Source organism: Euleptes europaea, chromosome 10 (genome assembly GCF_029931775.1).
Source record: "Euleptes europaea isolate rEulEur1 chromosome 10, rEulEur1.hap1, whole genome shotgun sequence".
NCBI lineage: Eukaryota > Metazoa > Chordata > Lepidosauria > Squamata > Sphaerodactylidae > Euleptes > Euleptes europaea.
Window position 1 is genome coordinate 61,717,516 of NC_079321.1, and position 27,769 is coordinate 61,745,284.

The following is a 27,769-nucleotide window of genomic DNA, read 5'->3' on the forward strand; positions in this document are numbered from 1 at the left end:
CCGCGTATAAGCCGAGGCCGGCTTTTTCAGCCCATTTTTGGGGCTGAAAAACTCGGCTTATACGCGAGCATATACGGTAGTCAAATTCTATCTCAGTTACATTTTGGTGAAATCATTCATTATGAATTACATTAATTTTCACATATATAATGATATGAACAGTGACACAATAAGGAAAATATGACCAATAATGTTTGACTTCATCACACCAATTACCGGTAGTTTAAAACACCAATCAGGCAGAGTTGGAAGACAAGCTTCCCTTTCAGTCATTTTTGCTCACTATCATTCTTTTATACAGTTAACCGGCTGAGCTCTCTGACTGCACACTGAGCATTTCCAGAAGATTAAAATAAAGCTATTTTACAGCAACCTGTAATAACCTCTCGCTAATTAGTTTTTTTTGACATTTCTGACCCCCCTATAGAAAAATCAAAGCAAGAACATGTGAAAGCAAGCCCATTTATCTAGTTGTGTGACATCAGAATTGGTATTTTCCTTATAAAATCTTTTGTTTTGATATTTTCTGCGGCACATTATTGAAAACAGACCTAACCAAACTGAGTGTTATACATCTCAATACAGCTGGATTTTGAAAAGGGAGGAAACAATCATGCTGCTGAGTATTTGCTTCTAATATGGTTAGAAGTAAGGACTGTGAGGTTTGGAGAAATGAATCTTCAATCAGATATATTTCTGGCTCGTGCATCATGTTTTCTTCGTGATAGCTGATGCAGTAGATTTATTATGGAGCAATGCTGCTCAGAGGTAGTGGATCTGATTTCAATAGTTCACTCCCTGGTATCTCCATTAAAAGGATTAGATTGTTGGTTTTATGAAGGACCTTTACTGTAATAAGGACCTTTACTCCATTTTAGAAATGAGGCAATTCAGAATTCCAAAAACTGGGGAAATATAGATAAGGAAAATGTCTATTTTCTCTACTTTCAAGTTATGGCCATGCCTGATCACAGTATTTTGCTGCTCTAAGTGAACATTAATTAGTTGTTGCTCTTAGGAGACCCTCCCCAACACACATCTTTTTGTGTGATGGAGGGGGAATTGGATCTCTTGCTCTAGGGTGTTTCCTTTGCTACTGGAATAAATGAAAAGAGATTGCAATCAGGAAAATGGGGCAGGGGTACAAATTTCCACCACACCTCAAGCTCTGTTTTATTAATGGCTGGAATGGTGTATATGCACTTGTGGGGAAGAATCGTGTTTCCTGCAATGAATTTTCCAGTTTAGCCTGAAGACTTAAGAATTATGGTACCCTCGGTAACCTCCCTCACTTTCTATTTAGTTGGGTAGGCTCTGCTATTAATGATAAATATGCTTAAGTTGTTCCTGTTGGCAACTCTCTGCAAATTACTCATCCCTTATCACAAATCCACTTATCACAAATTTGTTTCAAATGAAGCAAATTAATTTCATATGCTCTGGAGCATGACATCCTTCAATTAATAAACAGCATTTTATATTGGTTGATTTTCATCCCTGTTAAAATGCATGCACCAGAAACTGTTCTGATATTTTCTGAAGCTACTTGACTGAGGAGTAGATGTGGGGAAGGGCAAAAACTATCAGGATAGAAGTGCTAAGAACTAACAGTGCAGCCTTAAACAGAGTTACACTGTTCTTAACCCTTTGACTTCTAGGATATTTAAATATTTGCACAGATCAGCTTAATTAACAAAATTAGCCCACCGCATGGAGCCGCGCTGAGTCTCCTGCCGCGCCAGTGCTCTCCCCCCTCCGCCAGCCAGCTGATGGGCGGGTTGTCCCGCCTCCCCCACACACCCCCACCTCACCGTGCCTTCTGCTGGGCGGTGGCGGCGGCGGCGTTTTCTTCCCCCCCACTGCGCTATCCCAACTTTCCCCACGGCCCCGTCTGGCTGGCCAGCCCGGGGGCCAGGGAACGTCGTCGGTGCCACTGGAGGTTTCCTGCCCTGCCCTCCCCCCGATCTCCCAGCCTCTGTGCTGGCTGTGCTGCTGGAGGTCCTGCCCTGCCCTCCCCCCCATGGATCACCCGGCCTGCACGCTGGATGCGCAGCTGGGGAGCCTCTGCCCTGCCCTCCCCCCTGATCCCCCAGTCTCTGTGCTGGCCGTGCCGCCGGAGGTTTCCTGCCCTGCCCTCCCCCCCATGGATCACCCGGCCTGTGTGCTGGACGCGCCGCCGGGGAGCCCCTGCCCTATACCTTCTGCTGGGCGGCGGCGGTTTCTTCCCCCCACCACCACGCTGTCCCACCTTTCCCCGCGGCCCCATCTGGCTGGCCAGCCCGGGGGCCAGGGAACATCATCGGCGCCTCGTTGGCCGGGCGGGACCCATCCGGGCCGGTCCTCCCGCTCACCAGCTGACGAGCGGGCCTGTTGGTGCTTGTGGGGGCCTCTGGCGCACACCCCTAGCTGGCTGCATCGCCACCTCTCCCGGTGAGTAGGGGGTTCAAGGGCTCTTCCCCCTCCCCCGTAGGATGGCGCTGGGGTCGGGGTGGGCGGGAGGGCGATCCGTGGCAGGGGCGAGATCCTCCTCCCGCTCTAAAATGGCAGCCGCCATTTTAGAGCACAGCATTATTGACCCTCGGCTTATACTCGGGTCAATAAAAATAATCCCTTTTCTGGGTCCAATTTGGTGCCTCGGCTTATACTCGGGTTGGCTTATACCCGAGTATATACGGTAAACCCAAACTGTTGTGTCATGTCTTTTTTTGGACTGGTGCCTGGGCAATTGTTATTATTATTATTTTCCCTACTGTAATGTAAAAATTATAACAACATCAAACTTGGGGGGGGGAGAAATACAATATTGTACTAAATTAACTTGGGAGAAATGTTGGATATAGCTCTTACTTTTAACATATTATAGGTGTACCTTTATTATACTTCATTAACTTATAAAATGCCTGTAAGTTACCAAATCCAGCATGTTTTGTAATTCTTAGAAAATGTTATTGCTCTCATGCTTTATATGAAAAATGGCAAACCAATTTTTATTGCTAATAATTTAGTTAGATATCAACTCTAATTTCTTTAATTTTTTCTATGCTTTGTTTCTCATCATATTTATTTACATCTTCCTTTTAATAGGAATCATTTATTATAAAATGTTATTTCCCTGAAAGAAGAAGAAGTAATTCTGGAATAATTTTTGACTATTCCCTTTTGTGGCGGTTTCAGGGTTATATGTACACACAACTAATCTGATTTCAGTTCATCTTATTGAGTAAAATTAGTGCCTCACACATCAGGGAAATCCATTCTTGGTTGAAAAACAATCAGTAATTCTTCCCCTTTTCTCCCCAGAGATTACAATCTATTTTTTTTTTGTCATTTGTATATGCATAAAAATATTTTTTTTAAGAGTCTGAAAGTAAGTGAAACAAAGGATCCATTTTGGACTCATGGGTAATTAGAAAATATTGTTTCTGAACTTTCTGTGATGACCTTGTAGATGGATTGATCTTTGATGTTTATTGTTGTCAATTCTATTCTGGTTATTGATCATTTATGATCAATATTGATCATTTATTAATCAATGGATTTTTAACATGTATGCATGCTAATATTATACTATTTGCTTTGTAATTCTAAGCAGAGTTACATTTGTGTCCATTAAAGTTAATAGGTATAAGGATGCACCAATAATAGTTGTGTGTGTGTGTGTCATATGACATCAAGTCATGTCCGACTTATGGCAACTCTATGAATTATTGACCTGCAAAACAGGCTCTCCTGCAAACTGAAGGATGTGGCTTCATTTATTGAGTTGGAATCTCATGTTGGGTCTTCTCTTTTTCTGCTGCCTTCCAATTTTCCTAGCATTATTGTTTTTTTCCAGTGAGTTTTGTCTTCTCACTACCACCAATAATTACCGTTTCCTAAAAGGAGGAAAAGTAAACATACTCTCACACATTATTTGCAGTGCAATGTTATATTTGATTTGTAGTTTAGGGTTGCCAGATCCCTGTCAGCAGCAAAGGATCCCCCACTTTGTATTCCTTCTTCATGGCACCATTCAGCCAGTCAGGGGAAGAACTTACCCGCAGCAAACTTAGGCTTAGTTCTCTGTCGTCAGCAGTGCAGTGACATCCCTTGTGGCGTATACCGGAAGTGATGTCATCATGTCACTGAAGAAATGGGGACGCTTTGGTATTTGGGCAAAACTCCATGGTAAAAGTGGCTTCTATTATAGAGTCTTTGTCCAAATACCAGAGCATCTCCATGTTGCTGACGACATGATGATGTCACTTCCAATGCACCCCAATGTTGCCACATTGCTGACCTCAGTTTGCTGCTGGTAAGTTCCCCACCCCCACCTGAACCCCTGTCAATTGCTGTGGGTTACCTGGCAACCCTACTGTAGTTGTACAGTACCAACTGAACAGAATGAAAGCCTTCTAGTCACATTGATTTCAGTGCTATGGTCCTGGACTCTTATTCATTCAAGGTGATTTATAGGATAAAACACAATGAAAACATAAAACAGCATAAAACAGCATTACACTGTCCATGGCACTATTAGAAACCTAGCATTAAAAAAATGTCCTACCTAATTGTTACTCCACACTGGCTCTAATTCTTTGTTTTCATTCTGCAAACAGATAGTTGTGATGGTAAGCTTTGGAGCCAACAATCAGTTGTTTGAGATACAGAGAGTCAGTCTACGTATTACTTCACCCAAATATATTGCTAAAGCATCAGCCATCTGTTTAACAGGAAAACAGTAAAGTTACAAACTTTCCCTTGGTCCCTGCTTCTTGCCTAACAGTAATTAAATTTGTAGGCAAACCTGTTGCAAAGGCAAAGTAGAGGCAAACTAAAGCAATGCTACTAGTTAAGCACAGCAATATACATAGTCCACTATTGTATGTGGAGATTTATGAAGTGGAATAACTACATCCTATCCATGAATGTTTCGCCCTTCTTGTCAACTATTTAGTATTCATATATCAAATAGTTACTGGAAGTTGCCCTTAAACTGTCCTTGATATATGTTTCAAGACTACTTGATGAATGTTCTGATCTTTCATTTTGTTACTTTAAAAAAAAACAAATGAATCACTCCAATGGCCTAAGAAAAACATTTGAAGAGATATTCCTACTTCTGTGGACTGTTGAGCAACTTTGGTGTATTGAACAATGAGCAAGGGCATCTCTAATGAAAAATCAAAGAAGCAATTTGAGTCGCTAAATTTACATTTCAGAAAGGTTATCAATAGTCCAGCTAAATCTTAAAAGTGATATTACATTTTAATTGCTCTACAGAAATTAATTCTCCTACATCAATTTTCTATTATGCCTATTCAGGTTGTCTCTCTATTCTTGCAAGGCATGGCAGAAACCCCTTATCAAGAACTTGTAACAAAGATTTTAAAATTAAATATATGTAAAATCAAACATTAAAATGTCATTTACAGTATTCAAATGGTATTCTGTTGGACTGAATGGCTTTGTAGAGGAAGGGAAGATGACTTTGAAATGTAACAGATTGCCCTTAAATTATCAAATGGATTCACTTTGTATATTAAAGTATAAAACTAATAAATTGCATTTCAGTATATTTAAATGCTGCATGCCTAACCAGACATTTAAAATATGAATTCAAATTTTTTTACAGACTACACTTTCAATAATGTTCACAAACGAAGCCAAAAAAACACCACGTGCATTCAAAATTATATAAATGCATACAATTTATATAAATGAAACTGATCAAAATTAGAGCAGGGGTCAGACATCTGCTGTTATTTTTATTTATATCCCACTTTTCTCTCTCATAGGTACCTAAAGTAGCTTACGGCATGTACCTGAGCTCTAAGGGCGAAAGCCCTTAGGAGGCCCGGAAGGTGCTGTGATGGCATCCGGGCCTAGGGCTGGGCATTCAGTAAAACCCGAATCGGGCTGAAGATGGTTATCCTTCTGATTAAGGATTGAATTAGTTTATCAAGCAAGCATATATTATAAGGCATGTTATTTCAACAAAATGGAATATCAAGGTATTGTTTCAAAATTACTAGACATTCAGCCTGGGCTGGTGTGGGGAGATCCCAGGAGACACAACCCAAGTCCTTGTGAGATAGCATTTTATTGAGATTAATTCCTATCATGATTCTCTGGTTTGATCAAGATGGAGTCCGCCTGAACCTCTGACTGCATAGGCTCTAGGAGTGTAGGAAGCTCTTATGATAATAACCTCTAAATTCTACTGGTAGCCTTTGTGGTTAATTAATGTATTTAAGTTCCAGCCTTCTCTTATTGCCCAGCTTTAAAAGTTCAGTTAGTGGAATGATCATCTTTAAAATTGACTGTTCACACTGCTTTTCACTCAGCCTAATTTAAACTGAGCTGAGAAAAAAACAGTCACATTACTTAAAGGAGGCCATTATTTATGCTGAAGACATGTCAGTTGCTCTCTAAAAGTGATATTAATCGAGACTTATTTTTCATATTTTCAAATATTCTGACAGTGTTTATGGATGACTCCTATATCTTATTTAGATTCAGAACTAATTAATAATAGCAGACTTTAAAAGATGTGTGAAGCCTTACCCAGTTCTATCAGAGGGTTGCCCATAATGACCTATATTCTAACAAAGAAGACATGAGTACTTTTGCTTTGAATACTGCTGTAAGACATCTGAAGTGAGTTCAAGTGAATGGGAGGTATGCAAGGAACTTTCTCTGAAATTTTCCAGTCCACAGTGGAATCCAGCAAATATATCATTCTGACTGTGCCTTTGTTGCCATTTGTATTCTGTGTATTATGACGCACCGGGCTGTACAATTCACTTTTGAGTAAAAGTTTTACAAATGTAAAGGAGTATGGCAGAAAAGATATTTATTTTACCTTTCCTTTCTCCCCCTCAAAGGAACCAAAAGTAACTTACAACAAGATTTAAAAACAACAGTCATGAAAGTACAGTGCCAGAAACTAAATAGCAAGCTCTCTCTGTCCCTCTAACTACTCAGACTCCTAAAGTCTCCTGAAGGCCAAAAGGGAGGGACCTTCCCTGTCTTTCCACAAAGATTATTTTACAAAATTAGAAGTGGCTGTTCTAATCAATATGCAGGACGGGAAGCAAAAAAGAACTGCTGAAAGGACACACAGGTTGATATACAGGTTTGTACAAACGGTCTTCATGGGAGATGGTAATGGTAGGATTCGCTTTGTATGTATTTATTGGCTTAATTTGTGTAAACAGTTTATCTCCAATCCGATACATATAGTGCACTGAGCACCAATGACCAACAGATTATCTGACATCCACAACTACTTGAAATACCTAATGAAATTAGGGTTGTGCAAAAAAAAAAAGTTCGTTAAATTTCAGGTTTGGGGTTTTTCAGCCCGATTTTTGTCAGTAAACCTAAAATAAGCCAAATATTCATACCGGTATATATGGCTATTTGGCTTATTTTCAGGTTTCCTGAAAAACTCAGGCCCTTTATAATCAATGTTTTTTTTCCCCAAAGCTCATAGGGGGGTATTTTTGGAGAGATAGTCCCCAAATTTGCAGCCTGGCTGCAAGGGACTCTCCTTCAATGGTCACCAAAGTTTGGTGAACTTTGAGACAGGGGATCCAATTTTATGGGCATGCAAAGGGGTCACTTTCATCCTCCAGGCATTTGTGAGCTGAGCTGTCCATCAGGTTCAGAAGTTCAGCATTGCAGAGGACTGGTGGAAAGAGGCGATTCCCGGCTGGTGCCTCAAAGTCTGGGGTCTGTCTTAATTTCTGGATCTCTTTGCTTGATGTCCATGCAAATGAGCTTCCAAATGGAGGAAAAAGGCTTCAATGCAAGAGAAATAAGGCATGGAAAACATTTCTTTTGGTGGCAAATTACATTCTGTGAGCAGTCCTTTATTGTGGGCATGAAAAATCTGATTCAAAGAGATGGTCACCATGCGAGGAAACGAAGCCTTTACTCAGGGCAACCTTCTTTTGGAAAGCAGGTTTTAATGGGGGGTGATATTGGAGCTGACTGAAATCATGACCATGGGGGCTGTGTGAAGGATATTGCTCATCCATGTGGGTGAAGAAATCTCTTTGGGAAGCCTGGTGGTTTGCAGCTGTCTGGCTCTTTTTAGGTGGAAGGTTTATCCCACCGGATGGGACTGAGTGAGCCCCGTCTTTTAAATAACCCTATCTCAAAAGGGCCCCAACTATGGGGCCCTGACAAAACCAGTCAAAAAAAGGAAGAAAAAGGGGAGAAAGCACAGAGCCATGCCTCTGAGCAAAGGTGAATAGCTGAATCTGAAAAGCTGGAAATCTATTCAGCTTTTTTGGGGAATTGCCTGTTCGGCTTTGGCTTTATCCCCAGCTTTGGGAGTTTGATAAACCCAAATCCTGAAATGTATTGAAATGGCTAATTTCAAATTTATTTTCAGTTCGGGTTTATTGATATGCACAGCCCTGAATGAAATTCAAAACACCATTGCCTTTGTAATCAACATAATTCTGTATCAAATGAAACCAAAGTCAAATGGTCCTCAACAATCTTCAGCACCAATAATTTACATTCCTTGAAGAATTTCTAAAGGCTCAGGACAGAAATCATGAATGTAGTTCATGACAGTCTACTATTGCATTATTCTACTTATACACATTTCCTTATTAATACAAATCTTATACATTAAATCATAAAATAATGCCATCTGTGAGGCTTGGCCAGGGCCTATGTAAGGGGTCTCAGAGAATAAGGGATGTCTGGATTACCACTACCAACAGAGATTACAACTGAGATCATCATCCTCTATTTTATTCAACCAGTGTCACAAAGAAAATAGTGGGAGATAAGTACAAATCAGTCTTCCTTTGTGATGAGTAGCCATTACATGGTAGAACTTAAGGTCTTTCACTGGAGTCTCGCTGCTGCTGTCACAGAGGCATCAAAGCTGGCTCAGCTAATCCTTTCAGCCACTTGTTAGCTCTCTGTTTCTCTAATAGCCCATTGAGCTCCATCTGGACCGTATTTATAGACAGGCCAAGTGTGGGGTCAGCCCTTTCCCAGATGTTAGAAGTGCTCCATCACTTCTAGGAATGCTTGAACACCTGTCTGTTCCATTCACATTATGTTCACAAGGTAGGGAACCAATTTTTATCTGGTTCTTTGGATGTTCACAAGCCTTCCAAGCCACTTCAGATTGACTAAAGCAGTACAGTACAGTACCATCAGCAACATTTTGTATGTGTATATTCTCTTCAACAAATAGAGGGGGAAAGGAAAGGGGAAAAGTCAAGCAAGCTGGAAAAGCCATGGTTTCAGGCACAATGAAGACTGAAAGTTTCCTCTCCTTTATTTTTAAAAAATTAAGTAAACTGTATAGTTGATATTTCCCTGTGACTGCCTTAATGAAATTGTCACAATTTAGGGTTCCCAGGCCAGGTCCAGCCTGGCAACCAGCAGGAGCTCAGAGGGGAGGGGACATGTGTAGTGGCTGTTGGCAATGGCATGATGTCACTTCCAGGGGAAAACCTGGAAGTGACATCACACCTCTCTAGGAGTTGCTAGAAATTCTATGGTAAAACCACAGAGGTGATTTCTAAGAAAGTGTGATGTCACTTCTGGTTCTTCTCTGGAAGTGACATCAAATCATTGGCCCAATTACATTTTCAAAAAAGTCTCCTGCTGCCACTCTGAGCAGTGGCGGGAAACAAGAGGCAGGGATGGGGATACCCCTCTGGGGGACTGGCAACCCTAGGTTGCGAAAAAAAAACCACTTACAGTTAATTGTGGTGTTAAATATATTCACAGATAAACTTTGTAGCCAGCTGTTGCATATCCTTTACATCAAGCTAATGTTTTACAACTTTTTATAATTCAGGTTAAGCATATTTAGAGTGCAGCATGTGAAGCATAAGTGCTTGAATAAATGTTTGGTCATTAAGATAATTGCTTCTTCTAAAACTGAAACTGATAATTGTCATAAGAGCTACAATCTCTGCCTACACTACATTTCCATGCAGGCCAGTCCATAATTCTTGTATTAGGGCACACAATTAGTGGCTCCCCAGGGATATTTCAGGTCTGCCAAACAGCACCGAAGGGAGGGGACAAGCTTCTCTGTCTATGTTTTGTACTCCCAGTCTCAGTTGCATCCACAGATGCCTGGGAACATCCGGAGCATGTCTGTTGACCTAATCTAGGGGCATAGCCGGGGGGGGGGGGGGAATCCATGTCCTTCAATGAATACTCTAGTGTAATCATTTCACTTATATCCAGTGCCTTCAAGCATGAGGAATGAACTAGCACATAAACAAGAGTTATAAACGAAGTCTCCAATTCAAATAACTTTGAACTAGATTGCCCCAGTCATGTTCTCGGCTCAGCACCCAATCTCTAAAGACAACAATCTTAACTGACTTTGGCTTCTGGAAGTATTGCTAATGCAATGCATGAAAACACTACAGGAAAAATACTACACCAATACCAAGTATAGGTTTCTGATCCTCAGTCTCATGAGTGCGATTGGAATTCACTTAGAAAGTTGTATCTAAATAGGCTACTCATATATGCAGCATGTCTGAAAGGATCTAAAAATAATGATGTAAAGATTTTCCCCAGTTGTTTTTTGCTTTTGTTCTGGAATTCCTTTTTGTTTCACTTCTGCTTATTTCCAGATTAAAAAGTGGGAATGGTTAACATTGATTTTATAATTGGAGCATAGATTGGCTTTTGGTTCCTCCTGTGCATTTGCATACCTGTCATCCATTATTGATGCACACATGCACATTGATAACACACAGTGAAAAAGTAATCTTATTATCTTCTGTACATTGTGGAAATACCACACAAAAAGAATCCTGATAAAAAGATACATACAATCATATGATGATTGTCCCTGTGCAGTCTTTTATCAATATGCACATGTGGAAAGATATGGGGGTAGGGAAAGATGCAAATGAGCTGAATGATCAGAAGGCTATGGTAGAGGGCAGATTCACAGTGCTCTGTAAACTGGGAAACAAGAAAATCCAACAACAGTTGAAGACTGATGTATAGAGTTGCCAGCTCTGGGTTGGGAAATACCTGGAGATTTTTGGGGCGGAACCAAAGGAGAGCGGGGTTTGGGGAGGGGAGGGACTTCAATGCCATATAGTCCAATTGGCAACCCAGCCATTTTTCTCCAGGTGAACTGATCTCTATCGGCTGGAGATCAGTTGTAATAGCAGGAGATCTCCAGCTAGTACCTGGAGGTTGGCAACCCTACTGATGTATCAGTGTCATTTCAGAAGGAAGATGGAATAAATAAGAATTTCAAAAATTAGGGAAAAACTCAATTTTGACTCTAAAAATCCCAAAAAAGTTTGGGAATGTATGGTCTCTCTTAGATTTCCTGCTGGTTGCCCCTGTGTGCTTCTGGAAAGTTCTGATCTCAAAACATCCACTTTGATTGCATATATTGGATGAAAACAGGACACTAAACTTCCCAGACCTTCCAGTAACACGAATGGGGATTTCTTATCCATCAAAAAGCAGCTGCCTAAAAGGGGAAAGAGTATTTTACAGTTCAGATAATCCTTGCAGGTTCTCCCCCCACCCCAGAAAAAATCTTCCCTAGAGATTTAAAGTTAGTTTTTATTTATTTATTTTGGGGGCTTTTATCCTGCCCTCATCCCTGGCCAAGCCAGGACTTTTCCTAACCACTAGTTCATAAATGCTTACTTTCACCCCAAGCCTATTGCCTTCAATTCATTTCCCCCTAACTACAGAGGATTAGAGTTCCGATACAATAGAAGACTAAGTTATATCTTCTGTTCTTGTGTGATGTTGAAAAGCATTTCAGGAAGCCGTCAGCTTGGTTTTACAATAGGTCTACTTGATGATACAAACTCTAGTGGTGCATCTTTATTATTTTCTTATGATAACACAGGTGACATTCTGAGATACTATCAACATTCTTGCTAAAAATTTGTTACAAAATTGAAGTGTCAGAAATGTTTTCCAATTTCTCATATCAAAGGAGATCCAATATAGCTGTTTAACATCAGAGGTCTTTAAAATGCGACTTCAGCCAAGCATCACAAACATTGCAAATCATTCTCAAATGTACTGTGGCCTGAGTCCCTGTTTTTGTTTTCCTTGTAATGTAGGTGTGACACCTGAAAATTCTGCATGGGGGCATATTTTTGAGTTTTGAGGATTCAGATGGGGGAAATTTTCATCTAAAGAGAAGCAAATCCAAGGCAAAACCTCCCATGCATAATGGCCTAAATGAGTGGAGAACAAAGTAGGAGAGTATTTCTGCCAGTAACAGAATCCCTTACTCTTGCAGAAAATGGGGGTGGGGACATTGAAACTCTTCACTCTCCAAAAAATAACAAATAGCCAAGAATGAGACTAGATGGAGGGACCTACCAGGTAGGGTTGCCAACTGCCAGGTAGTAGCAGGAGATCTCCTGCTAATACAAATGATCTCCAGCCGATAGAGATCAGATCACCTGGAGAAAAACGGCCACTTTGGCAATTGAAATCTATGGCATTGAAGTCTCTCCCCTCCCCAAACCCCGCCCTCCTTAGGCTCCACCCCAAAAATCTCCCGCTGGTGCCAAAGAGGGACCTGGCAACCCTACTACCAGGGGACAAGTGAATCTTACCCTCCCATTCAGCATATTACCTCTGTTCCTTGCCCCAGCAGCCCCATAGTCCCCATGTCAAGTTTCAAAATGAAACTGTGGCCGCCATGTTCAATTGCTTAGGCAGTTGTCTAGGCAATCCAGAATAGCTGCCAAAATCCTGTGAGGTGTTCTTGCAATTTGTCCAACGTCTTTGCATTTAAAATCTTTTTAAATAAGAGTGTGTGTGCTTGTAAACTAGGAGTTGTTGTGCATGTTTTTTTTTTGGGGGGGGTTGTAGAAAAATCTCTTATATCTGGGCATGTGTTTTGGCTCCTTAAAGGATCCAGGAAAAACATGGCCTTGGGTGCATGTGTTTTCCAGACATCTGTTGGATGGCAAGGGGGCTTGCTTTACCACACCAAGTATTTAAGGGTAATTATTTCTACATAATCATTTGAATACACTGTGAAGTAACTCATCATGGTATCCTTCTGAACTACCTTTCAGGACTAGGAAGCAGTGTTCTGCAATGAATCCAGTCCTACCTCAAGGGTAGGTTTCAGAGTGTGGTGCTGGGAAACTGTTGCTCTGCCCCGTTGCCTCTAATCCATGGGTTCCCCGAGGTTCCATCTTGCTTCCTACCCTTTTCAGTGTGTGTATCCTTGCAGCCTCCTTATATAAAGTAAACATTCAAATGCATGCAACCATTAAAAAAAGGACTTCCATTAAGAACCACTCAAACGGAATGCAGCTGAGCAGGACCAAAGGTCAGCTGGAGCTGCAGCATCAAGTATTTTTAAAAGCGTGGGAAGTGTCCAAAAATAGTTACTGTTTTCCAATGTTTGTGATTGGAAGGAAAGCAGCATAAAAACGTTCTTCTAAATAATTAAAAAAAAAAAAAACCTGGCATTTGCAGAAGGTTTTCTCATCATATACAGAGGTTGCATGTGTTGATAGCTCAATGCCATTCAAGGTAGCAACTCAATGCCATTCAAGGTAACATGTCAAAACATCGTACTCAACAAGAAAGATCTTCTTCTACTTTTATTTTGATCTTATTTATTTTTTATTTGTGTTTTTTATAGCTCGGCTTTCTCACAGGGACTCAAGGCAAATTATAGATAGTAAGTACAATCAACAAAATCGGACATCCAATAACCAATGCATTCAGATATTAGAAGACTGGAACCACCAGAAAGAACTGAAGCATGACACATTAAGTGGTACAGAAATTATATAAATATAATCCTTCTTACAGTAAGCTATACACAGCAGTATAGAGCACAGTCCCAAATCATTTATCAAAGCAAGTTTATAAAACCATTTAAAAGCCCAGTACCCGCTCAGAAAAGCCCTCTTTAATAGTTCAGTTTTGCATAGTTTGCAAAAAGTCAGGAGAATGAGAGCTTTCCTGACTTTCTCTGGGCAAGCCATTCCACAAGGCGGGAGCCACAACAGAGAAAGCATGTGTATGGACAGTTGCTGATTTTGCCCATTTGCAGGTTGGCACCTGCAGAATCCACTGCTGATTTGAGCGAAGTTGTTGTGACAGAGCATAGGGAGAGAGGCGGTCCTGCAAACAAGAAGAGCCAAGGCAATGAAAGGCTTTGTATATGATAGCCAATTGCTTAAACTGAGCCTGGTAACAGATGGGCAGCCAATGGAGCGTCTGCAGAATGGGAGTAATAAACATGCTCCATCTATCTCCCATTAATAACTGTGCTGTGGCATTCTGGACCAGTTGGAGCTTCCAAGTTGATTTTGAGAGGTGACCAATGTACAGTGCATTACAGTAGTCTAGTCTCACTGTGAAATGGATCCAGGTGGCCAGGTCAGGCAGATCAAGGTACAGGGCCATCTTATGGGCTAGGCTGAGTTAGAAGAAAGCATTTCTTTGCAGCTGTTTTAACTTGCTTCTATACTATACTAATAAAACTTGATCCAGTATGACCCCAAGGCTTTTCACTGAGTCAGCAAGGATCAGGAGAACTCCATCAAATGTGGAGAGAACAATGTCATTCAAGACCTCCTCCTTCCCAGCCAGCATTATTTCTGTCTTTTCAGCATTTAGCTTCAATTTGTTCGTTTTTTAGCCAGTTAACCATCATCAGGAAATGTGGATAACTATTACAGCTGAGTGTTATCAGTATATTGATGACAACCAACCACAAAGCTTTGAATGATTTTTCCTAAGAACTTTGCATAGGGAATGAAATGTGTGGCTTCTGTATGGCTACTTGGAAATCAATTAAGAGCCAGAATGGTGTAGTGCTTACAGTATTGTTTTGAGTGTATTCTAAGAGGGTCCCCTAGCTGTTTACAGTTACATTTTATTGATTTGATTTGTAATTCTATACAGTTAGTGGAGTTTTCTGTGAATGTAAACAAATTGACCATGACTGCCACCTTTTTTTGATAGTCAAATGTCAGAGCTCTCCACTGTTATTAGTTTTCTGATACCCTTACATAAAGTAATATAGTGGAGGAGGAAGAGGATTGGTATTTTCAGCTGTAATTATTCCAGCAAACTATGAACCCCATTTCATAAATATACTTTTTATTATACTAAGTATAATACTTATACTAAGTAATAAGAAACACCTCAAAATGATGAGACTTTTATTTGGTTGGAGTATAATACATAATATATGTACACACAGAGATGTGTGAACACACAAACTCAGAATGTTGGCTTGTCATTCTGTCATCATTTGAAGATATTTCCACATTAGTTAATATGAAAATCAGAGTGTACTTACCTACTCAATTGTCTTTCTCAAAAGCAGCCATTCCATAAATACTTCAAAATGGCCCTGCAAGTCGTAAGTTATGAAATGCATTTTTCATTTTTTTTCCTGAACTCATATAGGGTGAACAGTACAGTACATATGTTACTGTCCTCATCAATGCCCATTTGAACTTTGTAATCATGATAGTAACTGCTCACCTGCAGCTCTGGGCCCAGCGTCAGTGGCCTGTGCATTGGGCTTGGGTGGCTGGCTGCCTGGGGCCATTTTGAAGTCCGGACTTGGCCTTCGGGTTGCTCTAGCACTCTCTCCCAAAAAACTGTATGGTTTCCACCACGCTGGCTGCAATGGAATGGTGATTGCTTCATATTTTTTCAATAGCCCAATTGCTGCATGAATAAACTGTTTCTCATCCTTTTCCTTGTACAAATTATCCATTTACCTTCAGTCATAGCATCAAGGGAAGGGATTATTTTATTTTGCTTGCTAATATTGAAGTGCTAATGCTGAACATGAATGGTGTTTTATAAAAGAAAATCTCTTAATGGCAATTGTCAACTTGTGGTTTGGATATATCAAGCAAATAATTAAGAATACTGCATGTTATTGAACGAGCCATTTGAACATGATTTTTTTAATCTAGCTTTTCCTCATATCTTCTTTTGCTGAATCAAAATGCAAAGAGAAGGACTTATTACTTTTAGCTACCTGTGTCACAAGAGGTAAAGACAATTGAAAATAATTAGGAAGAGAGAAGATTTTCAGTGCAATCCTGGGGAGGGGGGAGCACACAAGAATAAAACAAGGTGCTATGCCTGCAGCCAAGAAATCAGAAGGCGATTGAAGGGCAGCCATGAAGGAGCTAGAAAAGATTCTGAAGTGTAAAGATGTGTCACTGGCCACCAAGATTAGGTTTATTCATGCCATCATATTCCCTATTACTATGTATGGGTGTGAAAGCTGGACATTGAAGAAAGCTGATAGAAAGAAAGTAGATTCCTTTGAAATGTGGTATTGGAGGAGAGTGTTATGGATACCGTGGACTGCCAAAAAACAAACAACAACAACAAAACAGTGGGTTATAGATCAAATCAAGCCTGAACTGACCCAAGAAGCTAAAACGACTAAACTGAGGCCATCATATTTTGGTCACATTATGAGAAGACAAGTCACTGGAAAAGACAGTCATGCTAGGGAAAGTTGAGGGCAGCAGGAAAAGAGGAAGACCCAACAAAAAATGGATTGACTCAATAAAGGAAGCCACAGCCCTCAATTTGCAAGATCTGAGCAAAGCTGTCAAACATAGGGCATTTTGGAGGACTTTGATTTATAGGGTTGCCATGAGTTGGAAGGTACTTGACGACACTTAACACACACACATGCCAGCATATCTCTGAGATACACCAGTGTATCTCCAGGATGGGATGGCAGAGTGCCCTGGTGGTGCTACACCCCAGCTGGGTACTGGCATGGTAATGGCATGCACAAATGCCAGTGGAGAAAGGGGCAGACACATGGGCATGGCAGGAGGTAGTTGGCTCTCTAAGCTGCCTGATTCCAGGAATGCCTTCCAGAACTGGTGGAAAGTTACAGCAGCAAAAACCATGGCATAGCCTATAGGCGCACTTACAACAGAAAAGACAAACTCCCCATAGGCATGTCTCCTTCCCCAAGCCCTGTTATAGCACATTATGCCAACTACAGCTTCAGCCAATCACTGCCCCCCTCCCGGCCCTCCATAAATGCTACCAATGCCCCATGGTTCAATAGTCATGGTGCACAGCATGGGACTCTATCTCAGAGGTCTCTTATGTGCACACTTAGAGCACAAAGCATCACACTTTGGTGGAAGAAGAGGCAGCTGCCCCACTGTGCTCTGTGTATCAGCTGGCCAAGAAACCATGCAGGATTGGAGCCCTATGTAGCAGCAACAAAAAAAATGGAGCAGTTGCAGTTGCGGATCAGTTCTTTATGGGATCAGTAGGTGTCATTTGGATGGCGGCCACATGCACCTTGGCAATTGGAGTCCCCATGGGAGTGGAACCACAGACCGTGGCTGTAGCAAGCAAGATGTCTGGCCTGTCTGCCAACAATGCATATGTTTCTGTTTGGCATTTCTGCAGGTGGTGCTTCAACAGGGAAACCTTGAAGTATGACCAGTGCAGTTCCTGCCACTGCTCAATCATCATAGACGTAACTATGGCATTTAATAAACCTTGGTTCAGCATTGTGAAGTGGGTCAGGATGTACTGTACAGAGGTGAATATCTGTACTATCAATGCATGCAGAGTCTTGTTTCTACACATAGATCTCTCTTAGTAGATAAGTGCGCCTATATTTAGAATTAAAATTATTTTTCTTGTCTTAGATGTCATTTACTTTCACAACATCTAGGTTAAAATGTCCTTCTCCATTAACAAGCTGGGATCCCTTATATAATTTTCATATTCACAGTCTATAAACCTCCTTCTTTGGGCCTGCTCTCTTCCATTGGAAGGTTCTGGTCCAAGCAATTTAAAAGGTACTCCCCCCTTTTTTATTTCATTAGTTTGTTCAGGGCACAAACTGCTATCCATCTTCTCTGCCCCCTCACTTGATTGTACATTTCAAGAAGTGGTGCAGCAGTCAGAAGTCCTACTGAGCTCTGAAAAATTGGTATTAATAAACACATTGATTTTCTGTTGCACAGGCGGGAGGTATTGCTAGCTTTTTTTTCCTCTGTGACTTAGATGAAATGTAACGTTACCCAGCATGTGCATCATTCACGAGCTAGGCTGTTAAAAATGCTGGTGTTTGTGTTTTTGAATATGTCTGGTTGTTGTGTGGGCTTTAGTCAGGGATGCTGAGAACTTCAATGTAAATGCAATTGTCAGATGCATGTAACTTCATTTTTTTTTGTTTACACGTTGAGCCCTCGCACCAAATCACCTCAACTTTGTCAGTTCAGTTTCAGTCACCTTTATTGGCATGATCCTCAACTTTGTTATTCAATGTTCAACTTGAAACAGTGTCCCAAGCAGTTAAGCAAATGCACAGTAGCCACTTGTGCTCCAGGATCATCGCCCAGTTGTGCCTGTAAGCTACAGTAAGCTAGTCATTCAGCTTACTCACCCAGTTTTTGCACCTGCACAGTTGGATGTGTCCTTTAAATTGTCTATAGTAGATTCAATGTCCCCTTTTTGAGTCTGCCTGTTATACAAGTTGGCTGTTGTATAAGCGTATTCCCTGATGAGGGCAATTTGATAACATTTCCTTTTAGTTTTCAGTGTATGTGTGTCAGAAATAATGCATTGGAGCAAGTCCTTTGGTAGATGGGGGTAGGGAGAAACTACAATTACCTTCGGGTAGCGCAAGAATAGGAGCCCCGTGGCGCAGAGTGTTAAGTTTCAATACTGCAGTCAAAAGCTCTGCTGACGACCTGAGTTCGATCCCAACGGAAGTCGGTTTCAGGTAGCCGGCTCAAGGTTGATTCAGCCTTCCATCCTTCCGAGGTCGGTGAAATGAGTACCCAGCTTGCTGGGGGTAAAGGGAAGATGACTGGGGAAGGCACTGGCAAACCACCCCGCAAACAAAGTCTGCCTTGGAAACGTCGGGATGGGACGTCACCTCATGGGTCAAGAATGACCCGGTGCTTGCACAGGGGACCTTTACCTTTACCTTAGTGCAAGAATATGCATGTGTGAACTGATGTGGACAGTTTGGCAGTCATTGGTGGACACTGCCATAAGATACACAGATAGTACCATCCTAAACAGAGTTATATTTTTTAAAGTTCATTAAAGTCAATGGCTTAGAGGGTGTACTAAAAGGCACCTAAGTAATAGGTCTCATCCCAAAATTAGAAACATTATCTTCCTTTTAAAAATATGCCTGGTAATACTTTGAGACAATGGCAGATGCAGGGGAGAGACAGCTTCCGCAAAGAAGCATTTAAGTATGTGTCCACCGTAGTTGCAATTAAATCTGTCCAACCTGAATGGACAATCTGAACACCATGTAGAATGTTCAGCTCTGACTCTGCTCAGTATCCATCAAACCAGCAGATAATTAAGCAGACTTAGTATTAGAGCAGTTCTTGTTTCAGACATATAGGAAGCAAGAAAATCTAGCACCATTTGGCATTTAAGACTTTCAGAATCATTTCATACACTAGAAAGACTTTACAGATGCCTTGCTCTGTGTGCATACACAACAAAGACTGTCACAGTTCTTTTGTGAGTATAACTGTATGATACACATCTGCAAACACAAACTTACTACATTCACACATTTTGAGCCGAACACTTAAAACATGAACAGAGTACTTCTTAAAAACAAAACTAGTACATAAAGTGTCTGTTTAGTGTTACCTACCAAAGGCCCATTCACTGTAAGTGCCCCTTTATTTAAATAAGATCAACCCAAAGTGTGCTTGAGACGTTTCTGGTTCATTTTAGGCTGAATATTTAGAACTGAGGTCAGTCAAACTAAACAAATGGCAGCATGGCAGTCAAAATAAAGCAAAATCATACTCCTATTTTATCTAGTAAATGTTGTACTGGGGAAATCTGTGAAAGAGAAGCTATGAGAATACTATCTTGTGTTCCTCTTATATGGGAAAGGTGTTCTGTTGCCTTGTAGAAGTACCTCCACTTATGCTTTATTTTTTACATTTTTTACATTTTATATATGCAAATAAATGAACACAATAAACATGAAGTGCTCCTTCATCTAACTGCAACAAAACCTGATAGCTGCTCCCATAACATCTCCCACTCAAGAAGGGGGGAATGCACAATATTATTACATATGGACTGAACAACAGAAAGTATATAAACAAACCACTGTGATCATTCCATAAGAAAAAAACCAGAAAGTCTGACCCCCCTCCCACAAGGCTTGATTTGCAGAGGAATATTTTTAACTTTATTCAACTAAACAAGGAGCAAGTGAGAATTAATGTTTGTAATTGATGGTGCAATGTGTAAAAACATTGTTGGAAGTGCTAATATAAATCCCTGTTCTAACATGTGTAATGATGCATAAATCATGCTTGTTCTTGAATAAGCACAAATGTGCATTCTTGTCACTGATATCTAATCAGTTTAAGAAGCTGGATTATTTACAGCCACAAGTAAGTAATGGCCCTTTTTATTTATTCATTGTGAAACAGTGCATAGTGGGATTCATTAGTCTTCACTCCTGAACGCTGAATTGGGTGGCTCACAATACTCTGCGTCATCCTTCTTTTTGAATTTGTGCTAAGATTTCACTCATAATATCCTCCTCACTATTACGTCCTTCCTTTTATTCAGGCTTTCTCAGTTCTTATGTGATATTGGATGTAGCCCTTTCAACACCTTGAGAATGATTCATTTCTATAATGTAGAATGATTGATTTCGGATCTGAAATTCCTTATTTTTAAATCCAAATGTGTCAAAGCTGATCAGCTTACTCAGTGGTGAGGAAAACCAACATGTTCAGAACTATTTTGTCTTTGTTATTACTTCTCATATATCAGGCTCACGAAAGCTCATATCCTGCCAGAAATTTTGTTAGTCTTTAGGGTGCTACTGGACTCTTGCTTTTTTCTCACATACCAGGTTTGAGTCCTTCTATGAAGAGGAGGATCCAGTGGCTAAGCCTTAGTGCTGAACAGATCTGCTAGTTTCTCCTCCAAAATATTTTGGCAGAGAGAAAAATAAATCCATACCACTCCATCACAATTTCAGAGTGGACTACAACATCTGCAGTCTATTCTGATATGTAAAGAAAGTAGGCCCTGAAGATGCTAATGTGCAAAGGAACAGTAATATCACTGGGCTTCAGTACAGGAGTTAGAAACAGTGTCCTCTGGGAAGCATTCTGAATTGTACAATATCTAACTGCCATGTATTTTTGAAATGGGTCCAGAATACACTGGACAGCAGCAGATCTTGCTTCTGATCCAACTCATTCAGAGGCTGTGCTTCCAGGTCTGATTTTAGTTAGAGGTAGAAAACTACTCTGTCTCTCTTTTGCCCAAATGAAGCTTGTCCTATAATTTTGCAAAATTTTCTTCCTCTTCCATAGTGGCAGCTCTGCATCAACACACACCCCCACCCATATGCAGCATAATTTAGCTATAATTTAGCCCATGTCCTGATTTAATTACTATGCATTTTTCCCACCCCTGTTACATATCATTGGCTTTCTTGGCAGGGATGCAGAAACAATCAATGTAACAATGTCAAGACATGTGGTAAATGACTCATGTTACAGATGGGAAATATTGACATAATGCTGCCATTTTGGGCAGGAATTTGTATTTGTTCCCTCTCCCAAAGGAGGGAGAAATAACAACACTTCCAATTTTGTTTTGTTCTATTGAATAACAAAATAAAGGGGGCAAAATAATATTTTTTCATTCATTGTCTTACCCTGAAGTCTCTCTCCCACATTTCTCAGGATGTACCAAGAGGGTCAAACTAGACTTCCCCCCCCTTTTTTTTGCGAGCTGAGTTTGGGTTTCTCTGACCCACCTTATGTTTCCAGTAGTCACACAGCACCTGCAGGAAATATCATTTAAGAAATCCACACACCCCTGTGAATCCTATCCTTATCTTTTTCCCTACTCCCCGACTTTTTGAGAAAGCTGAATTGGCCTTCTGTGCAGCTGCTGTGTGGCTTCAGGGGGAATGAGCTGGGTCGGGGAAACCCAGATACACCTTGCCAAAACACATCGTGTCAAATGTGGCCCTGAATCAAGGATGATCAAGATGGAGATCAGCTGACTACACACCATAGAGAGTGGGAGCAGCAACAGTCCCAGCCCATACCACAATAATGCTGGTTGGGAAGGGGAGGAGGAGAGGACAGGACAGAAGATGGAAAGAAAGATTTGTATGAATACCAAAGGAAACAAAACAAGACTAAATTAGAGGATTATTTAAAATTGAAATAAGGCAAAAATGGAGAGGAGGGTCACAATTCTGATATTTGGTAGGAGCCTTGTGTTTTTTACAGTGTGTCATATGATGTGAATTTCTAGCCTTTGCTGCGCTACCTCCTCAAACCTCTTCCCATTCATCTCAATTCAATTTTTTTCTTCTAGCTCCTAATGTTGTGTGAAGGAGTTTTCTAAAACAACGATAGATGCAATCCTCAGGATGTTTATTCAGAAGTAAGTCTCATTTTAGTCAGTCGGGCAAATGGTTCCAGGAAATTGTTCTTAGGGTCACAGGCTGTCTTTCACTGTGGGGTATTCTTCACGGAGATTTGCTGCTGTTTCGATGCTGACTTGCGTCGGAGGCAAATTTTGGTTATTCACTGCAGATCCGTGTTTTCTCCCACTGAGCAAAATAAGCCGGGCTAAAAGAGAGGCAATCCAAACCACTTCTGAGCCGTACTTTCCAGTAGAAGAGCGTTTTCTTGCTCGGATGCCCATGAAAAAATGTTTGCTTCGCTCCCCGGGATGTCTCCTTTCTCCTCCCCCAAGAACAGTGATAGGCTGGGGGAGTTGCCACTCTAACAGCATCGCACCGGCAGGAGGGAGACCCAAAGCAGACTGGCTGCCCCTCTTCAGAAGGGTGATGGGTTTTTTGGCTTGGATCTGCCGCTCTCAGGATGCCCCCCAAACACACACACACACAGGATCGCACCGGCAGGAGGGAGACCCAAAGCAGACTGGCTGCCCCTCTTCAGAAGGGTGATGGGGGTTTTGGCTTGGATTTCCTGCTCTCAGGATGCCCCCCCCAACACACACACACACAGGATCATGGGAAGAGTGGCGGGATTAGGCGGATTTGGAGCGGTGAGTCATGAGCGGCAGCAGACGTAAGCAGCGCAGAGAAGTGCGCTGTTTCTCCCGTGAAAAATTGAAAATGCCTCGGGATGGGGGGAGAATCTGCGCTGCCATGAAAAAGCTATTTAAATCAGTTTATTGTTTGCTCCGATTCGAAACCGAAGCAAAATCCACCGTGAAAAATACCCCTGTCATTACAGAAGCTGCTTTCTGTTGCGGAGAGCTCCATTCTCTGAGATGTTGAGTTCCTGAACGTTCACAAGAAACATCCCATACCACCCAATTATTGCCTCATTATTATTACCATTACTTTGTGTGGCTCTTTCTTTTGTTCTTAGTTTAACCCCTATTAGCATTTCAACACCTGTGATCTAACAACTTCTCAGACTCCTGCATGGATCTCATGAAGTTGCTAGGTGGCAATAAAATGTTTATGCCACATTACAGCATTGAGACTGAGAGATCTAATGGCATTCTGTAGTGGAAACTTTTATTCTCACTACACCTCCCAAGGCACACAGTTCTTAAGGATTATAGAGTAATTATTTTAATTTAAACTCATTTCATGACCTATCTATATAATTTATTTTTATAGCCAGCATGGTGTAGTGGTTAAGAGCGGTGATGTAGTGGTTAAGAGTGATGGACTCTAATCTGGAGAACCAGGTTTGATTCCCCATTCCTCCACATGAGTGGTGGATGATAATCTGGCAAACCAGGTTGGTTTCCCCGCTCCTACACATGAAGCCAGCTGGGTAACCTTGGGCTAGTCACAGCTCTCTTAGAACTCTCTCAGCCCCACCTACCTCACAGGGTGTCTGTTATGGGTAGAGGAAGGGAAGGTGATTGTATGCTGGTTTGATTCTTCCTGAAGTGGTAGAGAAAGTTGGCATATAAAAACCAACTCTTCTTCTTCTTCTTCTTCTTTGAAAATATGAGCTTTCCTGTTTTAATAGGATTTGGATAGTTTTATATTTCATGTACAAACAGAGGGATAACATCCAAATTGCAAGATGTCATAGTCCCGCTGTACACTGCATTGGTCAGGCCACAGATGGAATACTGGTTGCAGTTCTGGAGGCCTCACTTCAAAAGGGGTGTATACAGAATGGAGTGGGTGCAGAGGACAGTGACAAGGACGATCAGGTGCCTGGAGACCAAGCCCTACGAGGAAAGACTGAGGGAGTTGGGAATGTTCAGTCTGAAGAAGAGGAGGTTGAAGGGGGACATGCTTGATCTCTTTAAGTATTCGAAGGGCTGTCACTTAGAGGAGTGCAGGGAGCTGTTCCTGTTGGCAACAGAGGATAGGATTCACAATAATGAGTTTAAATTACAGGCAGAAAGGTACTGTCTGGATATTAGGATTTTTTTGTTTTTGCAGTGATAGTAGTTCAGTGGTGGAATCAGCTGCCTAGGTGGTGAGGTCCCCTAACTTGCAGTCTTCAAGCAGTGGCTGGACAAACACTTGTTAGGGATGCTCTAAGCTGATCCTGCATTGAGCAGGGGGGTGGACTAGATAGCCTTATAGCTCCTTCCAGCTCTATGATTCTATGATTCTATGTCTTATATATACCTACTGTAGTATCCTTTGATCCTTTCTCATTACTCATAGCTGGCATCCCAAATTCTCTCCCAGTGCACATACATTGGATGAAAAGGTTGCTTTCACTTTAAAAAAAATCTTTACTTGTACTTCCCTTTATTTCATGGCTTGCCACGAGTTGATTATTTATTAGACTTCTACCCCGCCTTTCCCAACCAAGCTTGGGCTCAAGGCGGTTCCCCTTCTATCTATAGTACAGTCTGTTTGATGTCCTCTTTACTGTCCTTGTCTGTGTTGCTGGCTTCCAAAAGCTCTGGGTTTTCCTTCCCCAGTAATATTTGCCATCCTGTAGATGTTGACATTTAAAGGAGTAAAGTTGCTGTGATTTTTGACCATTCTTTTTTCCTGAATTATTTTCCTTTATTATAACTAGGGAGCTTATCAATATGAAAGTTCAAAGCAAAAAAGTTCTAACTTTTAAAACTTCTTACAAAAGGCATCCAGAAACCCATTGAGAAGCTTTTACTAGTTCTGATTAAATCACACTTTTCAGAGTTATATAACGATCTGCTTTCATTCTTGGGAATTCCTACCCTTGTTCTTAGACTCCCTTCATGGAGACTTTGAGTCAAGCCATTTGATTTAATTGGAATTTCTCTGCACACCTAAGGATAGCACTGCAGGAAAACACAGTTGGTGCAAGCCCAACTATTGACGTCCTTGTCTAGAGAGGGTGATGGCATGACTGATTAAAGCATTGCTGCATATGGCACACTGGCAGAGAGAGAGAGAGAGAGAGAGAGAGAGAGAGAGAGAGAGAGAGAGAGAGAGAGAGAGAGAGAGAGAGAGAGAGAGAGAGAGAGAGAGAGAGAGAGAGAGAGAGAGAGAGAGAGAGAGAGAGAGAGAGAGAAATGAAGCTTCAATCTATTCCCGTTTTATTCCAAAATCAGTTTATATTAACCATCTCTATCCCTTCTGCAAATTAACAAAATTAAAACCTTTTGCAAACCAAATTTGGATTTGAAGACAGCTAAACTCACTAGTGAGAAACACTAGCAAATACTAAGAAACATCTAGTTTTGTCTCATATTACCTCATAGATCACAATGTTCCTTTGGTGTTGGTAATTTGAGGAATGATTACACAGGTGTGAAACTTTCTGCATCAGGGTAAACCCAGAAGTGACATTGGCGCATCACATGGGTTACGCATGTGCATATCACACCCCCCTCCATCTGGTCCTCTTTTGCCCACTGACAACTGAGGGTCAGCGGGCAGTACGGTGGATTGGTGGGCTTTTGCCCACCCCAACCAGGCACTTGGCAAGTTCAGTCCAGTAGCACCTTAAAGACTAAAACAAATTCTGGCGGGGTGTAGGCTTTCATGAGTCACAGCCCTCTTCTTCAGATTGCATTGTCCTTCTTTGAATGGCATGAATTATTTTTGAAAGAAGCTTCTGGGCTTAACACTAAGGAGACCTATTTGCCAACCAGCAGTTATCCTCTATTGTTTGCCTCAGATCTAGTCTAATCTTTGAGGAAGGATCCCTGACCTGGATGGCCCAGGCTAGCCTGATCTCATCAGATCTCAGAAGCTAAGCAGGATCAGCCCTGGTTAGTATTGAGATGGGAGACCACCTGAGGAAGGCACTGGCAAACCACCTCTGTTAATCTCATGCCATGAAAACCCCAAAAAGGGGTCGCCATAAGTCGGCTGCGACTTGAAGGCACCTTACACACACACACCCTTCCAGAGCAATTTAGCTAAAGTTTCATGCTACTGCATCCTTACAGGATACACCTTTATCACCCCTGCTAAAGCAGCCTACAGTTCTCCCTTTCGGCTGACCAGGAAATGCTTTTGTCCCTGGGAAATTGTGGTCTCCTTAGGCTGTGGTAACTCCTAGTCTTTCAACTACTTCCTCTCTGCCCCATCTTACATATGTATGATGAATAGGCCTTCCTCGGTGGTCATAAATGTGTGTGTGTTAAGTGCCGTCAAGACGCTTCCGACTCATGGCAACCCTATGAATCAATGTACTCCACAATGTCCTATCTTTGGTCATAAATACAGAAACTAATTAAAAACACATCCGGAAATGCACCTTATGTGGTATTTTTATCAGAAAATAGAAAACCAGAAGAAGAGGGAGACAAAAAAGAAAACCAAATTAATGTAACATATCATTACTATGACTAGGTGTATGAAAACAGTAACCTACCTACCTTAAAGAAGGTTTATTATAAAGCTAACAACAGTACAATAGTCAATCATAGCAGGCAGCCTTGTTGGCTTAAAGCAAATATTCAAAAGTCACCAGCTCTGCAGAACTCCTGCTCAGTACAAAAAGGCAGAGGGAGAAAAATATGTTTCAGGTCATCTGTTTCACCCAGAACCATTTAGTATAATTAAGCATGCAACACCTGCTCTACTCTATTTTAAAATAACTTTATAATAATAATAATTTTAAAATAGAGTACAGCAGCTGTTACCATGCAGACTTAATTATACTAGATGATTTGAGTGAAAAACAGATTTTATGTGGCACCATTGGCTACTTGGACACAGAAAGAAAAAATCTAAAACCCAGCAGTAATTGCAGATCTCTCTCTATCGCATAGATTCTTATAAGACAGATAGCAAAAATAAGAATGTGGTAGTTGATATATAAACAAAGCTGCAGATTAATTTTAGGTGATTCCCCAAGGTAAAGAGTCAACAGACTCAAAATTGCATAGCTTTACTGAGTGGTTGGAAGGCAAGAAACTCCGTTAAGTAAAGTCATATCAGTGGTTGGTGAAAGGTCTTCTTCCAACAAGTGCAGAAACCTCTCTGAAATGTAATACACATTTTCTTTTTGCATTTTTCAAAAAATAGACAAAAACTGTACACAGCTATGTTGGACCACTGAAGAGCTGAAAAAGGTCAGCAGTAGTGTAATACTTTGTGTTTGGACCAGCATAGCCCAAGACTACAGTTTGTAACAGTTTTAAAATATATGTATTTGATATGCTTTCAACACTGGCAAGCATTATAGAGAAAATTACTATTAGCATTAGAATCACATTGCTAAATTAGTTTGAAACAATTGAATTAATTGCTTGAGAATATTGAGACTATGGGCAGAACTAGACATTATGTTTTTTTGGCAAGTTGTGTCTG